Source organism: Poecilia latipinna, unplaced genomic scaffold, assembly GCF_001443285.1.
Source record: "Poecilia latipinna isolate Pla-1442-1.1 unplaced genomic scaffold, P_latipinna-1.0 Scaffold1675, whole genome shotgun sequence".
Lineage (NCBI taxonomy): Eukaryota > Metazoa > Chordata > Actinopteri > Cyprinodontiformes > Poeciliidae > Poecilia > Poecilia latipinna.
In genome coordinates this window covers 1-7,185 of record NW_015114291.1, presented here as the reverse complement: position 1 = coordinate 7,185, position 7,185 = coordinate 1, and the positions used below count along the sequence as shown (strand labels likewise).

At 37.8% G+C, this 7,185-nt stretch overlaps 1 long non-coding RNA gene across 1 annotated transcript in view; it reads left to right on the top strand.

Moving 5' to 3' along the window:
• LOC106964453 (uncharacterized) overlaps positions 1 to 3,026 on the top strand; it is a 55,255-nt gene extending 52,229 nt beyond the window's left edge. The window contains exon 3 of the long non-coding RNA XR_001428429.1: positions 2,941 to 3,026. This is a non-coding gene — a long non-coding RNA (uncharacterized LOC106964453). The remainder of the gene's footprint in view (positions 1 to 2,940) is intronic.
• The last annotated feature ends 4,159 nt before the right edge of the window (positions 3,027 to 7,185 follow it).

Sequence of the window (7,185 nt, the reverse complement as noted above, 5' to 3'; positions counted from 1 at the left end):
TAAATCAGGGGTTTTCCCCGACGGGGAGCTTAACGCTGAATGTGGCAGGTAGCCAATCAGAAAGCACCGATTCTCCTTCGCGCTTTCTGAGGGGAAATTACGGAGGGGAATCTCAAACAGCTGACACGGCGCGACACGAAGTCCAGCGGACATCAGAGATGATATGTGGAAACATTAATATTTATTCAACATTTCGTGCAAAGAATATAGAAATGAAAAGGAGAGGAGTTGGAGCCAAATTGTTACCGCAGTTGATAAACCCGGTAAGTTTTCAGCTGTTCTTCGTTAACGTGACATAAATAGGTTATAATGATTTTCATTCAGTCAGGACTTTACGCTGACTCTAGCCACATGCATCACAGGTAGATTGTAGTAAAGCATTGACTAATGCCTGGTTTTAAAATTAGTTAACTGGATTTGTAGCCATTATTTTGCGCCCATGTGGCTGGACACCACACAGCACGACAAACCCGATTGAACCGTTATACCTAGGATTTCTGTCGGCTAATGTGTCTCTCAGGTTTTGAAAATGGACCGACAACTCATGTAGTGTGCGCTGGACATTACAGGAAGGGAGTGGCAGTGGAGAGCACCGGAGCTGAGCCTTTTTTCATTTAGTGTCATCAATAGGAAGAAAAAAGGGCAGGAAGAGATGATAAAGCCGATAATTAAAATGAGGTCGATAGGTTTAATTTATCTGCGATTAATTGATTTATTGTTTATCGTGACAGGCCTAGTTACACACCACATGTCGATAAGATTTGTTTAAGCTTTCTCCTTGTTTGCGTTTCAGTTTTTCATGTCATTGCAGATTCTGAGTTGACTATTCATTTTCCATGAAATCTTTGTGCAAAGTTAGAATAACAATTATTCAACAAATACAGACAAATCTATCCTTGCCATGATGAAATACAACAGTTAGATTACAGTGACTGGGAAGGGGGACATCAAAGACAAGATAAAAGAGATATTACTGCCTGTCTGATTAGAACAGATCCCTCTTTGAGATGTGCAGGTCAGGAACAATACCGTCTTTTCTGACTCGGTGGTTTAGATCCAAATTAATGTACAAAAACAATGTGTTCTCTAACTTTGTTTTTTGTTTAAATGCAGGAACATATTGTACCCACCATTATTTTACTTTGACATTTGCTATCATTTGCTATGTTTTTGAAGACATTGCATCAGTATTTTTAAACTATGTATAATTTCAGACTCAGAATGAGCTTTATCAACCGAGTGTGCACACAAACAAGGAATTTGAGTTCAGCTGAGTTAACATTGCTCTCAATAAAGACATCGTCAAAATAAATTTGTGAAAGGGAAAGCAAAAAAGGTTTTATGAATACGTATATTTTTGAAAAAGAAAACAAGGTTGAATTTGTGAAAATATGCATTGTATCGATGTGGGATTTCCCACTGTCAAGTGCTCATCAATGAGAAGGAACCGTCTCTGTGGAGTCTAATTTTTGCAAATACCGCTTTGTAGCACCGACCTGATGGTAAAATTTGCAAACAGGTTGTGTCCAGGATGTGTGTGATCTTCAGAAGTCATAGCTGCCCCTTTTCCTGACTCTAAACCTTTACAAGTCCTGAATAAAGGGAAGGTCAGACTTGTTGATTCTCTCTGCAGACCTCATTTCTCTGTTGTAGTTTAGACCTGTCCTGTTTAGTAGTTGGACAAGGTGATGGACAAACACAAACCTGTCTAAACGATGTCAGAATAGAAGATGGCCAGCAGCCCTTGTGGAAGGTTCTACAGAGTCTCCTGGACCATCATCTGCACATTGTCTATGTGTAAGAACCATCTCAGTTCCAGAGAAATTAAATGAAAAGACATCAGACTTTTGTAGCGCTTTTCTGGGCATTTTTCTGGACAGCCTGATTAGCAGGCTTCTGTAACTCTTGATGGCATGCAGAAGAGGCCATGAAATCATTTAAATCACATGTTCTGAAACAGAGACACATCTAAAATATGCAAGGCAGTGGTTCCTGAAGACCAAAATTGAGAAACACTGGTCTATGGAATACACAAAACATGCTCCTTATCTTTTTCTTCTTTTTTTTCCCCCGCAAAATTCTCAGAGATTTCACTTGCTCAGTTCTCACCCCAACTCAACTTTACACTCACTTTATACTTGTAAAAATAGCTGCAAGTAGATGTGCAATTCTACAACTGTATATCTTTAACCCTGAGTCTGAAGCAGTAGTGGAGCCTCCTGCACAACCATCAAAGATGCAGCATGTGGTTTCTAAATGGCAAGTCAACAACAAAACACTTGTTTTTTCCAGCAGCCACGGTACAGCGCATACAGCGGTAAAACCAGCTGACTGATGTTTTCCACCGTAGTCCTGTAATCAACAACGCTTTGAGTGAATTATGTATTCAAATATCATAGCAGAATTTTACAAATAAACTGACCCTTGCAGAGAATATACAGATGAGAACAAATGGAAGCATAAACATTTACTCCTTAAAAGGAATCATGTAAATTCATCTTTAAAATATTTATAGGAAGACTTAAAGGATTGCCTTCATATTATCTTTGCTAGCATATTTAGCTGCTAGATCCAGCTAAATGAATTGACCATTATTTGGTCAAATGGTCAAATTTATTTGGTCATTGTTGCACATGAACAACCTAAAAGCTTTGAAGCACATTATTACTTGCACTGAAATGTGTTAATGATGTCTTGAAGGAGGTTGTGTACCTTGAAGGAGATGTAACATGGACAAAGTGGGGGGTTCGAACTGGCAAACTACCAGTTACAGGAAACAAACCCCCGTCTCCTGAGCCACCCCCAAGTTTAATGGCGTATTTGACTACTCTTCACTGTCAGTTTCCCTTTGTAGGTTAAGAATGCAGTCTGGGATTGAAATACTAGTGTTTTGTTGCATGTTACTGAAGCCTAAAATCATATCTGATCTGGTTTCAGCAGGACTGCAAATCCTTTGCAGATGTTTCAAAATGAGAAAAGACTTTTCCTCCACGGGTTTGCTACGGGGAAAGTGAAAGCAGAAAACATAGTAAGTTTTTGTTTGCTTTAAATTTTTATTATTGAACCACATTCATCTTAATTCATGCACTGTTACTAGTGAAAATGAACCAGTGCTTGCAGGAACAATTTTGTCATTTTGGCGTTGTGTTCAGCAAAAACACTTGCTGGAGCAACAGGTTAAAATTGGTGTTATTGGCACATGTGGAATGTGAATGATGAATCCATACCTCTAACTTTGTAGCTGTTTGATTACATTGCAGAAGTGAGGAGAAACAGGATTTAGGGTTTTTAGTCGATATAGGTTCACTTCATTTTATAGAAATTTTAATTCATGGACATTGAGCTCATGAGCACAAACAAATCTTAGTGGTTATCCTGATCCATCATTTGTGCATCCATTTCACCTTCCCATTGATTGAATTTGCTCCGATTCACTAGTTATTGGTGTTTAAAGCCAGAGATAAAAAAGAACGAAACAAAATATTTCACAGTGACCTCAAACGGTGCAACTGCAAAAGAGTTCAAGGCTTCAATATAGCCTCGCTTTTAACTGCGGCAGAAGGAGCATTCATCATTTGCAAGTGATTGAAGTGATAATTTAGGGTCAACAGTGGTGCAGCTCAAATATAAGCAGAGGATTTATTTGGTCAAATGAGACCTTATTACTCATAAAATGGAAATCTTGATGAAGCAGACAGCTGTGTCAATACAGTATTGTGGCAGAAATGATGACAAGAAGAGACAGAAGGAGAGAGGGGGATGAGAGAACAACAAAAGGAGAGCAGAGAAGCAATAGTGAAGGATTAAAGACCTGTGAAGGTTAGCTAATGTGACACAGCTGCAGGAGAAGGAAAGCTTGACTGAATAATGAAGTGAGTGAGTGGAAAGAGAAGAGAGAAGATAAACAAAAGGGGTCAAAATGGAAAATGGACAAAAAGGAAACGACAAAAGAAGTAGAGTGCCCTTGACAAGAAAAATGGATTGTATTCAAATAGGAGCACCACCTGACCAGTGATTCCTGATGGCTTTCCGTATCCCATCATCTCTTTTCAGTTTCTTCTCCTCTGATTTGCCAGCTTCCTCTCCTTTGTCATCTGCGGTTCCTGTTTTCTTTTGTCTCAGTTGTCCTCTTCTTGCTGTTCTCTTATCCTCTTCTATCCTAATTGGTTTTAAAATCTCATTATGGCTACTTATTCACTGTTGCCATCTTTCAGCGAACTTCTCGCATATCCTGTAAACACGGACAGAGAGACACGTGTCATTCAAATGGCTCAAAATATATGAGGGCAAACAGAACCAAAAGTACACACACAAAGGCAGAAAAAAACTAACAAAATGAACATGATATACATGGTGAGAAAAATGGCTCTTGTAAATGTAGGATGAACCCTCTATATGTATTCACTCCATCATTAATCCTGCAACATCTTTGAACAGATTTTTTAGCTTCTCAATCCTTGTATTTATTATTAAATTATACTACCTTGTCTGGTTAAAGCATGTGTCTTCTTATTACATATGCTTAGACTTTGCACATTTTCTAGTTGTATTTGCCTGATTATATACATAAGGTAAAATTAAATGCCAAAATATTAGCTTTTAGTTGATTTTTAAGTCATTATGCAATAAAACATGCAGTAGTTTACGAGCATAATGGTTAGATTCTCCAATTCCATTAATGCTCTTCTGGTTGATTAATGCCTTAGTTGATTTCCATGTCTTGATTGGTCTTTTGTACCATAGTCTTCCCATTTTGGGATGAAAGGAAAATAAATAAATAATCTTTGATATTGTTTATTCATTGATGTTCTCAATCTAACTTCTGAGGGGTTCACATAACTGCTGTATGTACTGTATAATGAGATTAAATTATACATGTGTGAAATCAGGGGCTTCTGCAGAAAGTAAACATTTTAAGTTATTTTTCTCAAGAATTGGAATACCGTGCAACATTTAGTTTCAGTTTAGAATAATATGCCATTAGTGATTCTTGTGTGACAAATTGTAACAAAGGTTTTTTTTTTTTTTTTTTTTTTATATACTTTTTCTCTTCACTCACCTAAATTTTATATGAAGTAGACCTGGTAAGGTGTTAGATGTTTGGCTCATCTAAAGATGTGAAAACATTCAAGTTAAAACAAAAACAATAAAAGGCCAAAAAAAGTCTAACACCATGTCCTTGATAGCAACCTTAAAACATTGCATCCCTCTGGAAGCAGCAGCATCATCCATTCATTTGTTGCAATAGAAAGACCCTAATAGAAATTTGTCCTCCAAGAGGCACTTTGGTTTTGTTAAACCTTAATGCAACCAATCACAAGAAGTGAATCTGAATTGATATAATTTTTTTTTTTGTGACATGTGATTAGATCTTGGGTAAAGAATGTTCCATCAGCTTGTTTTCTTAAAATATGTATATTTTTTTAATATAATGTCTTGCCGAACACAATGGACTGACATGTTTTCTTTGCTTTTTACTAATTTGGCCTTGTGAACTGACAAAGGGATGAAGAGACTATTTGGTGTGTTCTATAAATCACTCATAAGCATGTAGTTCTTGACAGTCATCTGACAGAGACTCAGAACTGTGAATGTGTTATGGTATTCTGGCTCTTATCCCTTGGTGGAATGCATTAATAACGCACACAAGCTGGCATTCTGACTTCATCCCTGGGCACAGCACATAAATCTTTCCTAATAACAGCAGTGGCATTTCACCAACAATAGGGATTACACACAACCTTTGTCGTGTGGTCTAACAGCTAGAACACACACAGATCCACGCAGTCGCTTGCACACACACACACACACACACACACACACTAAAGGTGATGCAGGATCTTTAAGTTTAACAATGGAAAAGGAGAAAAAAACAAGAGATAAAAATATGTCTTTGATTTGTTCTTCCATTTTTCATATTTTAAAACCGACATCACATAACTATAAAATGGCAATTATGATCTATACCTTGTCAGGGTTTTGATGTATTCAAAATGTAAAGTACATAAATTGCTGAAACTCTGTTGATTGAGTACTGAGTATTGAGAAACATGAAAAAATATTTTTAAACAAAAGACAAGGTTAAAGCATTTAGTTAAAGCAATCTAAACTATGACAAATATGATCAGTAGAGAGTAGATACGACCTCCTTGAAGGCCTTTTTCCCCCTCAAATTTCTTTTAAGTTTGTATCTACACTTTTTTAAAAGGCACATGCATTTCAGAATTCGTGAAACAAATTAAGCCTAGGCATAAATTCAAACTGGAAGATTCTCTTCAGCCTCACCTCCGTCATCCAGTCGCTGCATCATGCGCTTCTACTGCAACCCGTCAGCATCGGACCACGCCTCATCAAAGCCAGTCATCAAGCACGCCTCCATTCATAAGGCCCTCCATCCATGGCTCCATCTGCTCACCAGCAGAGCTTCAGCCCACCTCCACCACTTTTCTACCGGCTACTCCAGGCTTCCATCCTCTCCGCCCTCTGCCGCCAGTGTCCAGGCCCCAGGGGGAGGACGTCTCTAATCCTCATCCTAAACTGCTCATCCAAAGCTTATTGCAATTCACAGCGCCCACGTCTTCTGCCGGGGAACGAGCGCCAAAACTTTAATTCATTTGTGGCAAATAAAACTTTCTGATTTCAGCTTTTTCTTTGTGAAAGTATCTTCAGGTTGAAATCGGTATCATTTGGCCTTTCCATTAGTTTTCAAAACAATTTTAAAACTATTTTTCAAACAAAAACATAATTTTCAGTTCCACTCTGAAACAGGAAGGCAGTACAACAAGGTGATGTGTGATAATTATATACTTATCTGTCACAGTCTTAGGCTGTACACCCTTTACATAAATGTTTTTGTTTTTTTTGTAAAAGAAGAAAAAAACCTCAACAATAGCTTCAATGGTTGTGTGACTATGGAGTGCACAGAGAAATGCTGCAGCAGCTGAAGTTTCTCCTCAACTTCCAAAATGTTTCTTTAATGTAAACACTTTGGTTACAGGAGTATTTATTGAAGGGAAACACTAATCCAAAAATGAGGGTGGAGGGCACACCATTGTTCATGCCTGGGTTACAGCTAACAGCAGCTGAACCATAAGGTGACTCAAGCTGTCATTTGTGAGCATAAAGTTTTTGAGATAAGAAAATGCTGTTATTGGTAGTAAGTTGCATAGCATTTTATTTTATTTT